The sequence below is a fragment of the Callospermophilus lateralis genome, chromosome 14 (genome assembly GCF_048772815.1).
Source record: "Callospermophilus lateralis isolate mCalLat2 chromosome 14, mCalLat2.hap1, whole genome shotgun sequence".
NCBI classification, from domain to species: Eukaryota; Metazoa; Chordata; class Mammalia; order Rodentia; family Sciuridae; genus Callospermophilus; species Callospermophilus lateralis.
Window position 1 is genome coordinate 6,764,465 of NC_135318.1, and position 20,488 is coordinate 6,784,952.

The window sequence follows — 20,488 nt, forward strand, 5'->3', positions numbered from 1 at the left end:
CCGGGGACCGTTTCTGGATTTCTTAAGGACACTCAGCACCTGGCTGATGACAGAGCCCAAGACCTCACCACCCTCCCAGGATTGCAGGCTCCCTTTCTGTAAATGGGGGTAGTTGAGCTAAATAAAAACATAGGCTCTCAGAAGATTCTGCTGTTCTAAGAATCTCTCACTTCTACAAGTTGAGCTCTGTATAAATCCATTAACCACCAAAAATGAGGCCTTGTCTGGTGGAGGTGCTATTTGTTTCTTAGTTGTTATTTACATGAAAGGACACATAAAGGTAGAGAGTGAATACAATTTTAGGGAGTCACCCTTACTGGAAATACCGTAAGAGAATACTCAGCATGCGTATATGTATCCATTTACGCAGTATTGAAATATTTGACACAGGGAGCTTTCTGGAAGGTGAGATTGTGTCCTGCTTACACATCCGTGATCACATTGCCTCACCAGCTTTCTCCCAGAAGCATGGAAGCAGTGACTATGAAGTCATGTTCATGATATCTGGCCTGGCTAGGGTGCCATGACCCGGGACACTGTGCCAATAATCCAAATGCTGTGCCCGAGACAGGAAGGCAGCTTCCAGGGAGGCCCTCTCACTCTGAGCAACGGTGGCATCATCACTGGAGAAGTGGCACTCCTCCAGAGGTATCTGTTGGAAGCAGATCCCGAGCGTGCAGGGAAGTTGTGGATGTTTGCTTTCTACAGAGTGTCATTGCATCATGGCCCCACCTTGCCTCCGCCCTTGTATGGCTCACTCGGAAGGGGCTGGGCCAGCAGCAAATGGCAGGAATTGGGCCAGGGTCTCCTGGAGCCTGGCAGGGCCCTGGGGCAGCTCTCTGAGGATCATTTTGGAAGCGCCCGGTGCTTCCCACAGCCTTGCCTTGTCATTTGCCGGAAGTCACTGTGGTGATGTGTGCAGGCCATGTCAGCATTCAGAAAAGCCACCTAATACCTGGCCAACAGAGAGGCAGCAGGCTCCAGAGCTGACCACTGTGCTTTTAATTTAAAACTCCTCCCCACTGGCCCTCCGTCCACAGAATCACATCTGAATGTCCCACCTGCCAGCAGTACCCTTCAGGATCCACCGTGTCGCCCCCTAGCCTTGTCCCCTACACTGTGGTGAAGGCCTTACTCCTGCCATTCCAGCCCGGTCACCCGGGATGGGTGTCCTCGTCCTCCTCCCTCCTCCCTCCCCTCTCCTCTCCCACTTGGAATCGGGAGCATGGTTTATTTTTTCATATGTCTGGTTTCTAGCCTAGTACCTGGCACACAAAAGTCACCTGATCGTGCTGGGCTGGGACAGGAACTGCCCTGAAAGTCGGATTGCTGAGCAGGAGCCGTGGGCTCACAGGACTTGCTGCGCAGTCAGAGGGACAGAAGGTTCTGAACATTCAGCCTTTGCTCAAGTGTCACTTTATGCATTCAGTGGTGGTGGTGGTGGGGGGCTCCTGTGTGCAAGGGATGTCCTCCATGGCTGCTACCAGGGCCGCGTTCCAGGGGGACCAGCAGAGATCTGGGGAGAGCCATGAGGTGGCTAACCTTCTGCCCCATGCTAAAAAAACAAAAATAAATAAACAACCCTGCCTCTTTGCTTTTGTTTTCTCCCAAGCGCCTGGTGACTCCCTCTGATACCACAAGTCACAGCACCTTTGCCCCATTTCTGCCAGAGCCCCACCCTCGTGGGGCCCCACCTCTGGGAAGTCCCAGAGCTGGCAGAGTTCTTCCTTCTGTGGCACAACCCAGGCCTTTGGGAGGTGTGTGCTCTGCCCAGGGACAGGATGAGCGCCACCTCCCTGCCACGCCTGATTCAAGACTATCGGTGGGGCCTTTGGCAGGGGCTGCTAAGGAGCTGAGTCATGCGGGCCCTGGAGGGGGTCTGACCACTACCTCCATCCTGTGTGTGAGGCTTATTCTGTAGCAGGGCGAGGCTAAGGCCTAAGAAAAGGAGACGGACTCAAGAAGTCCCCACCCTTGAGGAGCCCATGGTCTGGGGGAGGCCCACCCTCAGGCCTGCCCTCTGAGACATTCCCCCTCCAGGACACAGTCACACAGTTCACCACCATGGGCGCCAAGGGCAAAGGCTTTAGGAACCCTCAGAAGGGCCCAGAGTTGGACAGGCTTGTTGGGCTGGGGTAATTGAGGGTGGCCCCATCCACCCAGGGTAAGAAGGAGACCTGTGCGCACCTGGATGGTTCATGTCGGCTTAAGCCATAAGGAAAAATCCATCCTCTCTTAGAACTAGAAGTCTTGGAAAGGGAGGCTCCAGTTCCCGGCATTCAGGGGCTGAGAATAACACCGAAGCCCTGCTTTCCTCTCATCTTCTGCACAGCCATGCCTGGTGTGGGCCCACCTCCCCGCATGGCTCCAAGGTGGCTGTCCCACCTCCAGGCATCATCTGTAGGTAAAACGAAGGCTTATGGAAGAGAAGAAAGGGCATTTCTTTCTACCTGTCCTTTTACCTAGCAAGCCATTTGTGCCAGGACACTTCCCTTCCTGCTCATGAGAAGAAATGGACCAATCCCCTTACCTTCCCTGTCCCTAGGAGGTTGATTCAAACTGATGGGGATCCCCCAGCCCAGCACTGGACATGGGCCCAGGCCTCCCATGAAGACTCTCTCTTTTATGACCAAGTTACATACTGCCCCCCTGCATTGACGTCCTTACCCAGCACCTCCGAATGTGACCTTCATTGGAGATGGGATTCTTGCAGAGATAATCAAATCAACATGAGATTATCAGGGTGGGTCCAAGTCCCCTGTGAGTGGTGTCCTCATAAACAGGGAGACGCAGAAGCACGGCAGGCGCTGTGAGAAGAGGAGGTGTGACGGGCGAGACGTCCCCAGGCTCCACGTGGCCAGCAGCCCAGCAGAAGCCAGAAGACCTGAGTCTCCCTCTCACCCAGAAGGAAGCCACTCTGCTGACATCTGACTTTTGGACCTGGGGCCTCCAGAACTGGGAGAGGACAAACTTCTGTTGTTTGGCTGCCATTGGTGGTTCTTTGTTCCAGTAGCCTGAGGAAACTCGTGCCCTGTCTGAACAAAATTAAAGGGCAGGCATCTAGAAGAAAGAAGGGAATGATGCAGGAGGCTGCCTTGGCTGACCTGAGCTTCCTCAGCATTCCCAGGATGGTCTGAAGGGCAGGGTCATGTTGCTGCAGGGCCCTCTAGAGAAGCTCAATGCCCATTCGAAGAGTTTATGAAGCCGTGAGCCAAAGAGCTCAGTCCTGGAGGGCATTGTATTAAAGAGCAAAGCTGGGAGCAGGTGCCACCACGTGGTGCTGTACACCTGTAATCACAGCCACTCAGGAGGCTGAGGAAGGAGGATTGCAAGTATGAGGCCAGCCTCAGCAATTTAGCAAGTCCCTAAGCAACTTAGACCCTGTCTCAAAAAAACAAACAAAAAACAAAAAAAAAAAACAAACAACAAAAAAAAACAATGTGGTAGAGTGCCCCTGGGTTCAATCCCTAATATCAAAGAAAAGGAAAGGGAGAAAGGAACTTGGACCTTCCCTACTCTCTTCTCAGCTCAGACATTGAAGGAGGATCCTCAGTGTGCCACGACCCCGACTCCTCTGCATGGCCTCCCCCACTGGGCCAGCATTTCTGCAGTAAATGCTTCCTGTAGGTCCCTCCTGCTCTCTCCACGTGGGGCGGGTGGCCTCTCCATCCTGGCTGCTTTCCTTGGGCCCGAGCACGGGGCTCTGGAGGTAGGAGCAGAAGAGCCCAGGCTTTCCTGAAGGAGGGAAAGGATGTCTGGGGGTGACACGGGATTGTGGCTCTGTCTCTGAAGTGCGCCAGGGAGATGGCTGTACTTTGAAAATGTGAGGGCCTGGAATTCCGAGGTCTGAGTAGATGCTTCCCCTGACAGTCCAGGTGGTGGCTACGGCAGATACCAGAGGGAAAGCGAGAGGACAGAGCTGGGTAATTGAGAAGTGAAAGACGGAGACCAGGCAGAGATACACACGAGACTTTATTGGTCAGAGCTGACAAAGAGAGGCCATCTCTGTAGCGGAGAGAGGCAACACAGGCTTGGATTCGGGGACTTTTATAGGGCAGGCCCTGGAATCGGAGCCCCAGGGTCCAAATGAGGGTGGTTAGGGGTTGGGCGTGAGCCTTTCTCAGAACAGCCCTCAGGTGGGAAAGTGAGACTTTTGCCTGTCACTTAAGATGGCCATCCAGATGCTAAGCAAGGGCCTTACAGTTATCTGTAATCTCAAAGGTCTCCTTATCTGTTGCCTCTCCAGGGACCGCACCCTGAAATCTGCTGGGGTTGGAACTGCCTGACAGGCCCTGAAGCAGGCTGCAAGTTCCAGGAAGGGCCCAGGGGACAGCTGAGACTGAGAGGCAGGACCAGCTGGATAAGGAGAGAGACATGACGAACAGACTGGGTCTGACAAAGATGGCGCAGCAGCTCGCCTGGTCAGCCCGTCAGGAAGTGAAGTGTCCCTCCAGTCTGCACAGGCTCATGATTCTCTGGAAACTTATAGCATGTGGCAAAGGTCATCTGGGGCCATGTCACCAAAGGCGAAGCAGCTTCTCCCTTGCTAACTGGGACCCTGGACTTGGAAAGCCAGGACACCTCGTAAGATGTCAGGCTTCCTGCAGAGCTACGTGCGGTGCCCTGCTCACAGCAGAGCTGAGGTCCCATCTGAGAACCAGCACCAACTACCTGACAGGTGAATGAGGACACCCCCAGGTAACTCCAGCCCAAACTATGGAATCACTTGCTGCTAGGCACCAAATCTTCTCAGCTGAGGCCCCAGACATCCTGGAGCAAAGACAGACAGACCTGCCCCACTGTTCCTAACGCTCAGGATCCATGCCTAGATCCATGCAGTTTACCCCACTAAGTTTGCTGGTAACTCATTGTTCAGCCAAGCAACCTAAGAAGCAGCTACAGTGTTCTTACAAAATAAATCCTTAACCTGGACTGTCAGACCCAGTAAGAAGTCCTCTCTGGAAGAGCCAGGCTTGGGGGCTGGGTAAATCTGGGTTTCAATATGTACCCACAGAGTAATCAGGAGGGTGGGACCTGGTGTGTCCCAGTCCCTTGCTGGGAAGTCAATGAATTCCCCAAAGCTCAGTTTCCTTCATCTGTAAATGGGGAAAATAATGGATGTGACCAGGATGGCCTTAGGGATCACATGAGATAGTTTATGCACAGTGCCAGTGTTATACCCACAGATTGACACCTAAACAGTGGGTTTTATTTATTTATTTATGGGGTGCTGGGGATTGAACCCAGGGCTTTGTACATGAGAGGCAAACACTCTACCAACTGAGCTATATCCCCAGTCCCTAAACAGTGGATTTTTAATGCCTACTCCTTAAAACACCAGACTTGTTTTCTGTGATAACTTGTGAGAAAAGCAGCCTTAATCATTATTTTCTTGACTTGTTGTTTATATTTAAAACAAAAATAATTTTAAAAGAAACTAATTTCAAAGATATTATTAAAATTTAGTTAAACTTTCATGTATAAACTAAAAATGTATACATTTTGCTGGCATGTAGCAAATGAACTTGCAATTAACACTTTCCCATGTTTAGATTTTCAGCACCCAAACTCCACAAGTAATGACAGAATTGAAATTACTCAAACTGTTTGTTTTCATAGCTCCTGTAATCTCCGTGTTCATTTCAAACGTCATGACAGCTGAAGTCATGGGTTGTTCCTAAGCTGGGCTCAAAGGTTTGAGAGTTGCCAACACTAAAACCAGAGCAGTCCCAGTGACCTGGGACAAGCCGGGCAGCCTGTAAAGGGTTGGAAACCCATCCTCTTGGGATGTACAGATGGAGCCAAGTCTGTGAATCAGGGCTAACTGTGGAACTGAGAGTCCTCCGAATTAATTAAGGTGCAGAGTATTTTTATGACAGTGCAAGTAGTAAAAGCATGAAGTCCAGATGCACGTTACTAAAACTCCATGATGACCACAGAAGTTGATTAGGACAAAGGCATGTTTTCAGGGGAAAGTGACATCGTTTAGGATTGGTGATCTTGGAGATAATAACAAGCAGAGCAAGTTTGACTCAGTTTTAGTATCAGTTTTAGATGATCCACAGGCAGTGTGTGTCCCTGTAGCCTGGAGCGTGGACAGGCAGCTCTGTTCCACCCTGTCTAAGCCACCACACTGGCCGGTGCTGGCTCCCGGGAAGCTCTCAAACATTAGTTCTCACTGCAGCTGGCCGTGGTGCCCTGGGTAAGTCTTTGCGCCTCTCTGGGGTGGTATCTGTTATTTTGCAGCGTTGCTGGATGTAGGACTTTGTGGGCTTGTGGGTTATGGACTATTAGCTAGACCATAAAGTTCCTAGGTCAGCCCTTGAAGTGGGAGGGACTCAGTGACTGTCTGCTCTGGCCTTCCTTCCCTGCCTGTTTCTGCATCCACAAGGTGCCAATGCTCTCTCCTGGAACACCTTGGGCTTAGATCTTCGCCAAATGCAATTCATCTCATCTCAAATGAATGGAGCCCAACACCACGTTCCTACAGCCCTCTCTGCCCCTGGCCTCCCTGGGCTCTGCTGCTCTTGGCCATATCTAGTCTTGTCTGGTCTCTGCTTCTTTGACAGGGTGGAAAATTAGTGTTTGGGTGAGCATGCTGCCTTGTCACCGTGAGGTCACACTGTTCTTGCATGATGATGTTTTCTCTTCCCTATACCCACATAGTCCTCAAACAGAGGCCATGTACCCACAGTCTCCGGTGAGTTCTTTGCTTCAGGTAGTTCACAACCCATTCTTTACACTCTTGGGGATGACTTAGGGTAGAAGAGGGGTCCCAGGTGACTCTGAGAAGGCACAGATTCAGACTTGCCTGTTATAGTCATTCTTGGTATAATGATTGATGCTGTTACTCTGTCACTCCCAAAGTGTCCTGGTGTCCTGGTGCAGCAGACAAGTCTCCTGGTCCCCTCCCTCCAGGTGACACTTGCCTGTTTCATCTATAGGTCCTCACTATTTCATCTGCACCTGACCTCTTAGGTCTCCTTCCAGAACGTACCTGCCTACCCCACAGGCCTGTGCTGCACACCCACCTCAGGATTGGGAGGCCTGCTGACAATGTGCTTTGAGGTGACTGGGAGTGGATGGCTCTGGTCCCTTTACTGTGCTTCCAATAAAAACAGTGGCACTCTCAGAGCTGTGTGGAGCCCGTCGGCCAGACACTGAGCTCTGGGAAGGGAGAAATGTTCTTGCCAAGGCCATGGGGCTGTGACAATGGCTCTGTCACATACATGTCAGGAAAGGTAGACACTGATTCTCACTTACTCAAATATCTAAGAATGCCAAGCCCTCTGTTAAGGTTTGGATGCTTGGAGCTTCTTCACCCCAGAAGCTCAGGTGAGACAGTAGAAGAAGGCTTTAGAGGTGGGTTGTGGGAACCTTTAACCCAATCAGTGCATGAATCCCCTGGTAGGGATTAACTGGTGCTAACTCAAGGTGGTAAGGTGTGGCTGGAGGAGGTGGGCACTGGGGGCCTGGCTTTGGGGTTTATATTTCATATTTGGTGAGTGGGGGCTCTCTCTGCTTTGTGGTAGCCATATCTGAAGCTGCTTCCCTCACCACACTCTTCCGCCATGATATCCTGCCTCATTTCAGGCTCCAAAGAATGGAGGCTGCTGTCTATGGACTGAGACCTCTGAGACTGTGAGCCCCAAATAAACTTTTCCCCCTAAAATTGTTCATCTCAAGTCCTTCAGTCACAGCAATGAAAAAGCTGACAATCTAGTGAGACTACTTCTTTTAGGACTCAGTTCTAAAGATACACTCTAGAAGGCATACATCTTAGATACCAAGGTATTCGCAAAACGTTATTTAATCATCAACAGTTAGAACATGCTCCAAATCCCAACATGTATGAGATGAGAATAAAATTATGCTATAGACATAAGGAGAAATATTATTTGGCCTTTAAAATTATATTTATGGGGCACAGCAGCACATACCTATAACTCCAGCTACTTGGAACACAGAAATTGTGAGTTGGAGGCCATCCTGGGCAACAGAGGCAACATAAAGATCTTGTCTCAAAAACACAGGGACCTATGAATGTTTCTAAGGATATAAAGAACTGTGATATATTATAAAATGAAAAAAAGATACGAAGCTATATATCCAGTATGAGTTTTTTAACTCTTTAATTTTGATGAAATATACATATAAAAATATAAAATTTACCATTTTAATAATTTTTTAAAATATATTTTATTTTTTAGTTGTAGTTGGATACAATACCTTTATTTTATCTACTTATTTTTTTATGTGGTGCTGAGGATTGAACCCAGGGCCTCACACATGATAGGTGAACAATCTACCACTGAGCCACAACCCCAGCCCCAATTTTAATTATTTTAGAATTCAGTGGCATTAAGTAGCTTACAGTATACTATAACCATCAATACTATTTCCAGAATTTTTTCATTAACTCTAACAGAACAGTACAACTTCATACATGAAGAGATGAAATTTTTACCCCTTTTATGCTGTTCTATATTATCTATTAATCAAAAGCAAATTAACTTAAGCCTTGTTTTTTAAAAAGGCCCTTACTTTGTTGCCTAGGCTGCCTCAGCCTCCCAAGCAGCTGGGAGAGCAGAGAAGCACCTCCGGACTGGAACCTTCTCATTTAAAGCATTTAAAATGCTGTTGGAAGGGAGGAACCGCACCTGTATCTTCAGTCACATCTTAAGCAATGCTGTTTCGCACCTCCTGCAATACTGTCTTTTCTTCTCTCCACATTCTGTTTTGGTGCTTTTAGTTGCGCACAGGGGCAGATGTGTTACATTTCAACCTCCTCTGCTACTTTGCGGAGACTTGGGGTGCTGGTATTGCTGCAGTGAAGCTTGTCAAGAGTGAGGAAGAGTAGTTCAGATTTCTGTCATCAACTTTCGGATGTTTGCACACACTTAATGTGGTTACTTGTTTAACTTTCATCTTTGCCTTCCCCAAGATCAGCTTCAGGAAGCAGCCTGGGTGTCTATCTCCTTCATCTCCATGTGGGCCCAGGGGAGGCTTTTAGTAAAAATCTGTTGAAGAGTGATATTGGAGCTGGGTGTGGTGGTTCCGGCCTGTGCTCCCAGCTACTCAGAGGCCAAGGCAGGCTGAGCCACTTAGGAAGATGCTGTCTCAAAATAAAATTAAAAGGGCTAGAGGTGTAGCTTAGAGGTAGAGCACCCCCAAGTTGAATCCCTGCTATTGCCAGAAACATAGAAGATGACGATGGAAACTTGATGTCTATTTTAGGTACAAAGAGTGTTTTTTCCCTTTTGATCAAATGTCTGAGATACAATTTCTGTACTCTGTGAGTCTCAGTGGGTCTCTTCACTCATTTTTTCATTGTACAAATACTCATCAAACACTTAGTGTAGCAGGCCCTGTGCTTGACCCTAGGGACACTGTAAGTTTAGGTTCACATCTTGACTTTCCAGTCACATTTTGGGTACTGGAAATTGAACCCAGGGGAGCTAACCATTGGGCTACTATAGCTTCTTTTTCTTTTCTTTTCTTTCTTTCTTTTTTTTTTTTTTTTTTTTTTTTTTGAGACCAGCTCTTGCTAAGTTACTTAGGGTCCAGCTAACTTGCTGAAGCTGGCCTTGAACTTGTGATCCTCCTGCCTTAGCTCCTGAGTAGCTGGGTTTACAGGAAAGGCCACCAAGCCCCGACTGCAATCACAATTGATTGTTGTGAATGATCACAGAGCTCGGCAGCTTCTCTATTTTCTCTTTTCTGGCCAGAGCTGAGGAGGCTCTGGTCTCATGGCAAGTCAGGGGCCAACAGCTATTTTCTCCTCCTCTTCCTACTCTTCTGAGCACCTGTGCCTTCCGCAGCCTTGGGATGTATCTGCCCTTTGGCTCAGGTGATTGGCTGAGGGGTAGATCGTTGACCAGAACCTGCCAGGTCAGATGCCCTCACCGAGGTGCTCTGGGTTTGGAGCAGTGAGGTCAGGAGACTGGGGTCAGAGCCAGGCACTGGTGTCACTACTGAGGAAAACACACAACCTGTGTGCGAAAAAAGAATGCTAGCAGCACCGGCCAAAGCAGAGAAAACGGAGCACTGGAAGGGCAGGAGGCCACCTCTGGCTCACGGGACCCCTCAGCCCTGTCAGCTGCCTCCCTTAGGTTTCCTGCAGATCCCCAGCTCCTGGGAATAGATCTCCCTTTACCTAATCAGGTCAGTTCAACTCCTCAAGAATGAACAGGAGCCAGGTGTAATGGCACATGGAACTCCCGCTACTCTGGAGGCTGAGACGGGCAGATTGCTTGAGCCCAGGAGTTCAGAACCAGCCTGGGCAACCTGATGAGATTCTGTCTCTTTAAAAAATAAATAAACAACAGGAACATTTTTCTGGGAGAATGTGATTTGATATACGGTCTAGTTGTTGGAATCCCAGAACCAAACACATGCAGAGTGTAAAATAAGTGGGTACCTGTAATTCCTTTGTGTCTCCATCTTCTCACCACTGAGGTCTACATCAGAACTTGTGTTGGGAGAACCACCTTGATGTGGAGGTAAGGTCAATGAATTCCTCTCCCGCCGATCCTGACTTCATTCTGTGGCTTCTATTTCTCAAGTTCTCGTGGTCCTTGGAGAGAGATGAAGGTGCCCACCAGCTGCACAATTCCATTCAATCCACCAACACTTAGAGCCTCGGTTACACGCTCTCAGAGGTCAAGCCTTCTGGTTGGCTCCTTGGGTTTATATTTCACAGTCTTTCACCTACTTCTGCCTGCAGCACCCACTCTAGGCTAGCACCCAGATTATGCAATGGTGGATGTCATCCATCTTCATTGTCCAAGATGGCAGCCAACAAACTCATGTAGCTCTTGAGCATTCAGAATGTGTCTAGAATGACTTAGAAATAGAACTTTTAATTGTACTTCATTTTAGCTAGTTTAAACCTACATAACCATGCCTGCTGCTTGTCCCCATATTGGAGACTGCAGCTTTGGCTGTAACTGCACACAGTGACATCAGATGTACAAAGAGCAACACACCCAACAGCACTTGCATTTGGAGGATGACCCGAGCTCACCAGGATTACAGTCCCCTTTCAACCCGGCCTTTCAAGAACTGTGTTCTCAGGGCAAGATTCTGGGACCGGAAATTCCTTGGAAAGCCTGTTAACTCAGCACTTCAGGAGCAAGTGGGAACGTCTCCCCAGGCCACAGGCTGAGCCTCCTCAGCTTCGCCCTCCGGTTGGAAGAAAGCGCCCCTGTGACTCCCCAGTGAGGTGCCATTCATTGCCAGTGTCTGAGAGCCACCCAATGACATAATTTCAACTTTAAAACCACTTTTTCATGCGGCTGGACAAAGGCAATTCTTTTTGCTCATAAAAACCAAACCCCTCATTATACTAAATCAACTCTTCATCTGCCCATTAGCTTTTGTGAAGCGCACGCTGACCTGCACCATGGGTCTGGGAAGTTGCTGAGACACAGATTTGAGGCAAATGGGAGGTATGTGTGACACTATCCTGCCTCTGTGAAGTCACCCAGGACACCTCCCATTGACATCACTGAGCACCGCTCATACAGAGCCGCCTTGTGGCCCACTGACCTGCAGGTGCAGACGGCTCCGTGCGGCTGAATGCACACGTGCCCCCAGGAAGTGGAGGTTGCCATCTCCTGACCCCACCCCGGCCACAGCCGCCTGCACGTGTGCACTCCACCGTCCAGTGGGGCCGGCAGGGCAGTGCTGGGAGTGGGGCGCTGGGTCCCAGCCCTGGCCCTGCATACTCAGCGAGCCCCATCCATCAGATTGGAAGGTGGGTCAAATGATTGACTGAGCTCCTGGGATCGACAGCCTGACTTTCTCCAGATCTAAAGATGAAGCAAAGGGAGATAAAGGTAGGTGCCCAGGGAGGGGCACGGCGGAGGTGAGCAGGAGCTGGCTCCTAGCTCCCAAGCAGAGCAGTGCTTTTGGCACTTCGCAGATTCCACCTCAGGACCCACCTTCACCAGGAAGCCAGGACAGGTTCCAGCTCCAGCGATGCTGCCAGGGGGCTCTTCTCTGGAAAGAGCTTTGGTTTGGGGGCAGATGGGCTTGGGTTTGAACCCCAGCTTCTCCATTGAAACAGTGTGTAACCTTGGACAGATCTCAGCTCCGACAGAGCCTGTTTCTTTAGGTGCAAAATGGGATGACAATTCCCGTCTTAAAGGGGCTTTGCTTCTTTGCTTCCTTATTTCTGCCTTCAACACACACAGACATTTTAAAATAATAGCCGTAGCTGGCCGAGCTGATACTTCAGTGTGAGGCCCCTGCTGGTTACTTAAATATTGAAAGAATCCCGCCTTCCTGAGCCCTGTGACAGTGACTTGCTCTGCCCCAGGGGACCCTTCCTCCCTCCTTCTCTCCCTCCCTGACTCAGTAACTAAAAATCTTCCCCCTGCTTTTCAGGGCACCTGTGGGACCAGCATCCACCTAATTGGCTGGCGTCTGTGTAATATCACTGGTTATTATTATTTTTTTAACTTATAGACTTTATTTTTTAGAGAAGCTTTAGGTTTTCAGGAAAATTGATCAGAAAAGTTCATGTACACCATCTCCACCCCGGTTTCCCCTACTATTACCACCCTGCATCAGGGTAGTACCTCTGTTACGATTGGCAAACCTGAATTGAAATACCAATGCTGTGCGTTCTTATTAACTAACGTTCATAATTTATATTAGCATTCACTTTTGTGTTACACATTTATTAACTATTTTAAATATCACTCTTGCATCAATAAGGGCTAACACTCATTGAGTTGGTGCTATGGTTTGGATCTGGGTGTCCCTCATATTCTCAGAGTCACAGACTTGACACTGTTGGTAAGAGGAGGAGATTTTAGGGGGTGGGGCCTAGCAAGAGGAAGTTAGGTCATTGTGGGTGTGTCCTGAGGAATGTTGGGACCTTCCTGTCTCTATTGCCTGGCTGTCATGAGATGATAGCTTTGTTCCACCATGTGCTTCTACTATGATGTTCTGCTTTGTCACAGACCCAAAGCCATAGGACCTACTAACAACCATGGGCTGAGACTTCTGAAATCATGGGACAAAATAAATCTTTTCTTCTTTTAAGTTGACTTATCTGAGGTATTTTGTCACAGTGTCACAACAAAGGGAAGCCAACACAGAGGCTCTGTCCCAGACATATGCTGTTGCTCTTGTGTCCCACAATTTCTCATTTAATTCCCGTGTTTTATTTTAATAAAAGAGAGAATATGAAAATGTCGTTTGTTTGAACAGCCCAGGCAAGTTTGCTGCCCCAAAATGGACAGTCCTAGTTAAACATTAGAATCACTTGAGGCACTTTTTAAAATATGCTGGTGCCCAGGCCCCAACACAGACCATCCCAACAGAAACTTATTTGGAGATGGTGTCCAGGCACTGCTCTCAAAGTCCCTAAGGTGAGCCCTGTTTTAAAGAAGAACTACTTCTGTTCAAATTCAGGTCTTGAGTCCAGTAGTGTCATAGCGTCAGGTCCCAGAGAGGTGAGTGCAGGGGGTTGCTGCAGAAGGACTGTCCCAGAGCAGCATTCCTGGGTTTGGGACACCAGGGCCTTCTGGGAGAAGGTGACGAGCAATGTCACATGACTCTGGTTTTAGAGCTCTCCCATCTCTAGTAGCCCCCACATGGTGGTGAAGCCCTTACTCTAGAGCTGTATGTTTTGATATTTTAAAAAACTGTCTGTCATTTTCATGAAAAAAAGTGTTCTAATATCACTTCTGTATCCTACTTTCTATAATTTAATAATAATCATAAATATGTGTGAGCTCAATACCATTTCTGTATCATAAGTTCACAGAATGTTCACTTTCGCTCTCCATATTCCTGCACTTAACATTTTTCAGGAGAAGGATGTGTTATCCTCATTTATCGGACATTTCCTGCAGTTCACCACTAGGTCTGGGTGGGGAGGGGTTATTCTGAGGTGGCGGTGGGTTTAGGCGTTCCTCAACCTAGTATTACTTTTGTCACAGAGAACAACAATAAGGTCCTGGAAGAAGTTGTGCCCAAAGCCACAAGGCTCCCTTCCCACGTTCCCTGCCGTTCATGTCCACCCAGAGCCTTCCAGCCTGTGAAATGTGTTCATGGCTGGTCTTCTTTCTCCTTTGGCACAGCCAAGACGACAGGCCTGAAGCTCAGGGACATCTTACAGTCCCAGTGGAATGGCCCGCTGGGAATCCAGGCCTGATTCTAGGTGGTAGAACAGACATACTTCCCTTGACCTCAGTCTGCAGAGAAGCACCTAGGGGGTCACAATAAGAAGCTACAATAAAGGGTAAGGAGAGGTGGCTGTCCAGCTCCGGAGGCCCTGAGTCCTAGACAGTCCTGGGGACGACTTCAGCAGGAATGACCAGGCACTGAGGCATTTTGCTGCCTCCAGCGACACCCAGCTCTGCTCCTTTCAAAGTGTGTGGCCAACTTTCAGATCTGACTCATCCACTGTGGGCAGTGGACAGGGGCTTCATTGTATTCTCCTCTTCTCCCCACCCCGTCCCTCAAGGCCAAGGGGAGAATGGCCTGGGAGGCTGAGAGGCCAAGAGGCCCAGGACACCAGGGGAGGCTGGCAAGGGCCCCCAAAGCCTTCTTTAGGCCCCAGCACCGGCCCTGGATCCCAGGAGGCTTCTGCTCCCACAGCAGGCTGTCAGTGAGAACCCTGGACCTCAGTGGACAGAGCCCCCTGGATAGAGAGGGCACAGCTATTCTCAGGGGTGGGAGCACCTGTGGGAGCAAGTGGGATAAGATCTGGGGAAGTCTCGGATGCCCCTGCTGTTATGGACTCATGGGTACCCAGAGGCTGGTGAGGGTAGGAAAAACCAGGAGTCATTGGTGTTCTAGGACTGTTATATTTGTTTATTTCACAGTGTCCTCTTTCAAATCCATGAATGGGTTTGTGGGCTATGGGGCAACTAGTTCCCTTTAGTAGCAGTGTTTCCATAGTAAAATACACCTGCTTTCAGATGACTAGCTCCCAAACCAAACCTGGGAATACAGTCCACCCTTCCTAGTTCCAGAAGTGGGGTGTTCGGATGCTCCACAGGACAGTGAGTCAGTGGTCAGACCCATGTGGCCACACCCAGCTCTGTCTGCCCTCTAAGGGTGGTGAGATGGACACATCGCCTTCCAACCAGTATCAGCCCTGGGGTTCATGGAGGTACCCTCCCCATTTACTGCATTGCTGGAGTGACCATGGGACCTGGGAAAACCCCACACGTCCCACCGGAAGGAGCCCTCTCCGCAAGGAGGAGCAGCCCTCCCCCCGTGTGGCATCCCCGCCGCATGTGATGAATGGCAGAGTGGACAGTGTGTGCAGGTGTGGTCAGCAGGTGCATCTGAATCAGGGAGAGAAGACCTGGGCCTGCTGCCGTGACATCCCAGTTTGACAGTGCATGCGCACACATAGCGTAAAGCCTACCTGTTTAAAGTGTGCAGCCCAGTGGCGTGGATTACATTCAGTCCCTCCACCAGCACCACTTTCTACTTCCATAGTAGAAAGGAAACTCATAACCATTGAGCCGCCTGGCAGATTTAATAACAGGGATCTCTTTGACAAAAAGAAACATGGGCGTCCTGACCCCTGCGGCTAAACACCTTACTATGGGCAGATACACCCACCACTCTGCCTGAGCCCTGGCAGAAACTGAGCCCTGGCAGAAACCCTGGTAGGCGTGGCCTGCACAGGGTCAGCTTTTCAGAAGAGACAGAGCCCTCCATGGCCTCCCCAGGAATCCAACCGTGAGAGGACGACTCTATGAATCACGGGACCACCACAGCCTGGAATTGTACATGGTCTTTAAAGAACGCGTCAGGACTAAGGAGGAAGTTTACAACACAAGGTTTAACACAGAAAGCAGAGCACTACATAATGCAGTTTGGGCCCCAGTTTGCTGAAAAAAGAAGTTGGGGATAGAGAATGGGCCATTGGAAGGGAAGGCATGAACGGGAACAGTTCCGGGGGGACTGCTGCTGCCCTCCCTCCTGGGGTGCAGTTTAGGTTAGAAGCACTGGCCCTGACCTCCTGCATGGCCCCAGGCTGCAGGGAGGGTGTTCCCTGTCACCCCCAAGAGCTCAGCAAATGCTGCATACCCCTAAGACTGCCCCAGATGGTGGCATTTCAGATGATCTAGATTTTTCACAGCATATTTCTCTATATTTTCCAAATTTTCTGTAGTAAGCAAGTTCCAGCTCTTAGGATCATGAATAATAAATGTGACTTTTAAAAATGAGAGGCGGATGCTTTGCTTCTTTGGCGTCTGCACTTCTACCTAGTTTTCTTTCCCCCAGTGCTTGGGACGGAGCCCAGGGCCCCACACATGACCACCAATCTGCACTCCCTGCCCTGGGCCCTGAGCCCCTCAGCCAGGTGGAGGAGGAGCCACCAGGCCCCAGAGGGGAGAGGCCGACAGGTGGTCAGACAGCCCGGGTGATGAGCGCAGTTGTATGATGGGACTTGGATTTCATGCTGGACACCAGGCCACACACCCAGAGCCCTTGTCCTATGCAGTGGCACTTTCTGATAGTCATGGCAATGAAGCAGTCTAATTCCCTCCAGTGGAAGGATTACCTGACCCAAATGTGGAGGTCCTCATGGCCGTCTAGGCACATGTATGTAGCAAACATATATATGATTCTGCTATGGCGTGAATAAGAAAGGCGCATGGCAAGGCAGTCAGCCCAGGGAACAGGGAGGACAGACACCCAGGGCCAGACTTGGGTGGAGGTGGCCAAGGCCTAAGCAACCAGCTGGGGCATGCCAGGCGAGTCTATGAGGAGCAGAAGACCAGAGGAGGCCACAGGTGTGCCAAGCTTGCCCCCAGCTCATGGTTCCTAGGGCTGAGGAACCCACAGCCACACCAGGGACAGAAGTGGTGACCGGTCACTCATGCCTTCTCTCTTGAGGGGAACTTCAGTGCCAAGTGGCCTGAACCTCAAGTGTCCTGGGGAGGCGTTCTTACCATGAATGAAAACTCAAGTCTGGATGGAGGAGGGAGGAGAAGCCCGGGGTGACGGGCTGGGCCGTGGAGCTTGGGGGACGCTTCCATGTTGTGTAACCATTCTTTCTCTTTAAGGAGATAATCCAACCCCAAATCTCTCAAATTTGTCATGCCTGAGAGGAGCCAATCATTCAGGCCATGTGACTGGCTGCAAGTACCTGTTCCTCACCCAGCAGGACAGGGGAGGAAACGCTTCTGTCCCCAAGGCTGGGCTAGTAGAGCCACATTGTCAGGTGCAGGGTAGAATCCTGGGAGCCCTGGGCTCTGCGGCTCCGAGGCCTGTCACACGTTAAGTCCAACCCTCTGCTTTAACGAGGAGAGATCTGAGTCACTGGATTTGAAAGAGACAGTGTGACATACCACAGAGGGTGACCCAGTCCCAAAAGCTGCCACATGGGATGGTGAATAGCTGTCATGGCCCACTTGGGTGTTGTGATGACCTGAACGAGGTACGGCGGTGTCTCTGAGGGTCTGAGGCAACCAAGGGAAGATGGCCGGTGCTGGGCGGAGGGGCTGGCGGCCGCCTGGGGAGGGAGAGCAGCCTCTGACAGGTGCGGGCCTTGACGGGCTGCTCTGCGCTGTGGGGTCATTTGATCCTGTGACCGCTCCTTCTCCTCATGAGGAAACTGAGGCAGGGAGAGGCTGGGGCTTGCCCAGGATTAACCACAAGCCCAGACCAGATTTCAGACCTGGGCTCTCTGACTGCACAGCTACGCCGGGAGGAGAAGATGCAGCAATGGGGCCATGCCAGCGCCTCAGGCCCAAGGGAAAGTGGGTTCCAGCGAGAGCCACTGAGCAGGGACAGGTGTTGTGGCAGACAGGAGAGCTGTGTGCTGGGCGGCTTGGGTCTCTGGAGGAAAGAGGCCCTCTCCGAAACTTGCACACCACAGACCTCCTTGGAAAGGACTCAGGAGTAGTGCGTCCGGCCACAGAGGCTGCTGGCCCAGCCGGGCTCACAGGAACAGGAAAGCTCTTTTCTCTCCTAGCAATGCCCTTTGGAAATGCCAACATGGGATCAGTAACCCTTCCTGCCACCCAGTGGGGTCCAGGTATCAGCTGGTTGGGTGGCAGGAGTCCTCATCTTTGAGCCAGAACTTGTTTGGCATCCTGGTTCTGCTGAGTGACCTTGGATGTGCCACTTCACCTCCTGAGCCTCAGCTCTCCTCATCCGTCAAATGCAGGTAACGATAGTCTCTTGGGGGTTGCAATATGAATTAATTTCCAGGAGTTGGCACAGGTCCCAAAGCCATGGGCACCGTGCTCGGCCACAGCACAGGCATGGTTGTATCCAAATGTGAGGAGAAAAGGAGATCTCTGTGTTGCAGGAGCTTGGATCTGAGAAGTGGGCTTGCAGGCCTTGCTCGGCTCGCCTGAAGACAGTCCAGCACCCAGGGGCGAGCGCCAGCAGTCAGCGTAAGTAACACCCCATAACGCCTGTAAGGTAAGGTACTTAACACGGGCGCTGCAATTGATCGAGGGCTCCTCATCAATCCTGCCCGGGGGCTGGGGGAGGCCTGAGACAGGCGTTTTGCGGTCTTGTTCAGACTTAGCTACTAACTGCTTTGGGGCCTTCGGCAAATTACTTAACTTCTCAATGTCTCGCTCTCCTTATCTGTAAAATGGGGATAATAATACTTACCTACCTCACGGGGCTTGTTGCAAGAATTAATTAAAGTTTATGAAGTGCTTTGAGATTCCCGGATAAAAGGCCCTGCAAAAGTACAAAGTATTATTATCATAATCCAGCAGGCTATAAAAGATAATTTTGCAGGAAAAGGCAAAAATTTAATTTCTATACAAGCAGAAACAAAGGCAGATATAGTCATAGAAAGTTTAAAAAAAAGTCTAGAAGATAATTTATATAATTTTTAAAAATTATAACATGTCTTCTCCCTACCAATAATCAATGCAGCACAGTAATTACAGATTGCAGTCATCAGCCAGCAAAGAAGTGGCTCTGTGTGACGGGCCCTGGTTAGTGACTCTCATGAGTTACCTCCTGGACTCACATGCTGAGATACATATGGTCACCACAGCCGCAGGGAGAGGCCAGAGGCCAGCCCTGAGCCCAGGATTCCTTGCATTCTGAGGAGGGCTCTGTGACATTCAATTTCTCCTGGACGGTTGTCCTTAGGCAGATTTCAGTTGTCTCTAGAAGGAATACCTGAGGGAAAGGCACAGATAACGCTGTTTGAAGGGAAAATGAATCGCTGGTCTCTGCATTCTAGTTCAGGTTCAAACACCCATCTCTCCAAGAAGCCCTCCCACCCTACATCCCTAGGCTTCTTTCTTCCTAAGGGAAAGGAGAGATGGTCTGCACCTGGCTCTGAGCTGTGCTGAGAGCATCAATTACTTTCTTTGAAAAAACAATTGATAGGTGATAAATAGATAGATAGCACCTTCAAGGGGAAGAGCCCTCTGTATAGAAAAGCTTGGGATTGCTGGTCCCTTTCACCTCCCCCGGAAGCTGTAGCCTGTGTTTAATGCAGTCCCAGGCAAGGGAGCCCTGGCAGGGGAGTGGTCACAGCGAGGCCCGTATCTAGGATGGTTCTCTCACGGGGGCAGAGCGACAGAGTGAGGTGACCGTGGCCTTGGCCTTGAAGGAGGCCTGATGAGCTCCAGCGCCTCCCCTTTTGCTGGGAGATTTGGCGAACCCTCTAGCTGAGCTCTTGAGTAATGCAGGAGAAGAGGGGTGCGGTTCTCACTGTCCTTTGGTCTATTCAGTGCACACAGAAAAGGGGCATGCACCCCGGGCAGAACAGCAACAGTCATGTGATTTCACCACTTACCTAATCAAGATTCTAAAACACACTTACACTCGAAAACTATAGCACAACGTGAAGGGGCAGCAACAGGAAAGAAAAGCTCTGTTTGTCTTGCTCACTCCCGGGTCCTGTGCTTCTGGAGAGGACCTGCTCCGTGTATGACTGACAGATACGGGGACAGGGGACATATAAGGGCAAACCTGAAGGCAGGGTCCTCTGAGAGTTGGCCACTGATGTGGACGCTGGGGTCACAGCCTACTGCAGCTGCCTCATGCAGCCTCAAAAGGGGGGAGAGCCAGAAATTTCTGGCCATTTTCTCCACGTAGAAGCCCATTCTTCAAGCCTCACCTTTGCCATTGTTCTCTGTGGTTTCCATAGTGTCTGAATTGCTCTGGGTGTTTTCTTACCTAGAAAACAGGGACGCACCACAGAGTGTCCTGAGAATCATAAGTCAAGTTACAGTCAGCTGCCCAGATGTGGAAGTCCCTGCCAGGGACTGCAGTCCCCACCCAGGGCTGGTACTTTGTCATATGCTTTATTATTGATTCCCATGAGACAGCTGTAAGGTAAAATGTCAGGAGCTTAATTTTTACCTTCAACTTTTAGGAAATAACTTCCTGACAAAGTTCCTTTTTTATGAAAGAGTGGAGAAATCTGTAAGAGTCCAACACATAGATGGAATTGTTCCCTTAGTATTGAAAGTGCACCATGCAACCCTCTGGCAGGGATCTGAGCAAAAACTCGAGTTTC

General features: G+C 50.0%; 1 long non-coding RNA gene across 2 annotated transcripts; it reads right to left on the bottom strand.

The window, feature by feature from the left end:
- On the bottom strand, positions 1 to 2,889 carry LOC143380360 (uncharacterized). Of its 2 annotated transcripts, XR_013088626.1 has the most exons (4): positions 2,668 to 2,889; positions 2,188 to 2,398; positions 1,284 to 1,555; positions 1 to 955 (listed from the first exon to the last, which is right to left on the bottom strand). It is a non-coding gene; the product is annotated as an uncharacterized LOC143380360 (long non-coding RNA). The 2 variants fall into 2 exon arrangements; XR_013088625.1 differs by lacking the exon at positions 1 to 955 and having other exon boundaries at positions 985 to 1,555.
- Between the last annotated feature and the right edge of the window lie 17,599 nt (positions 2,890 to 20,488).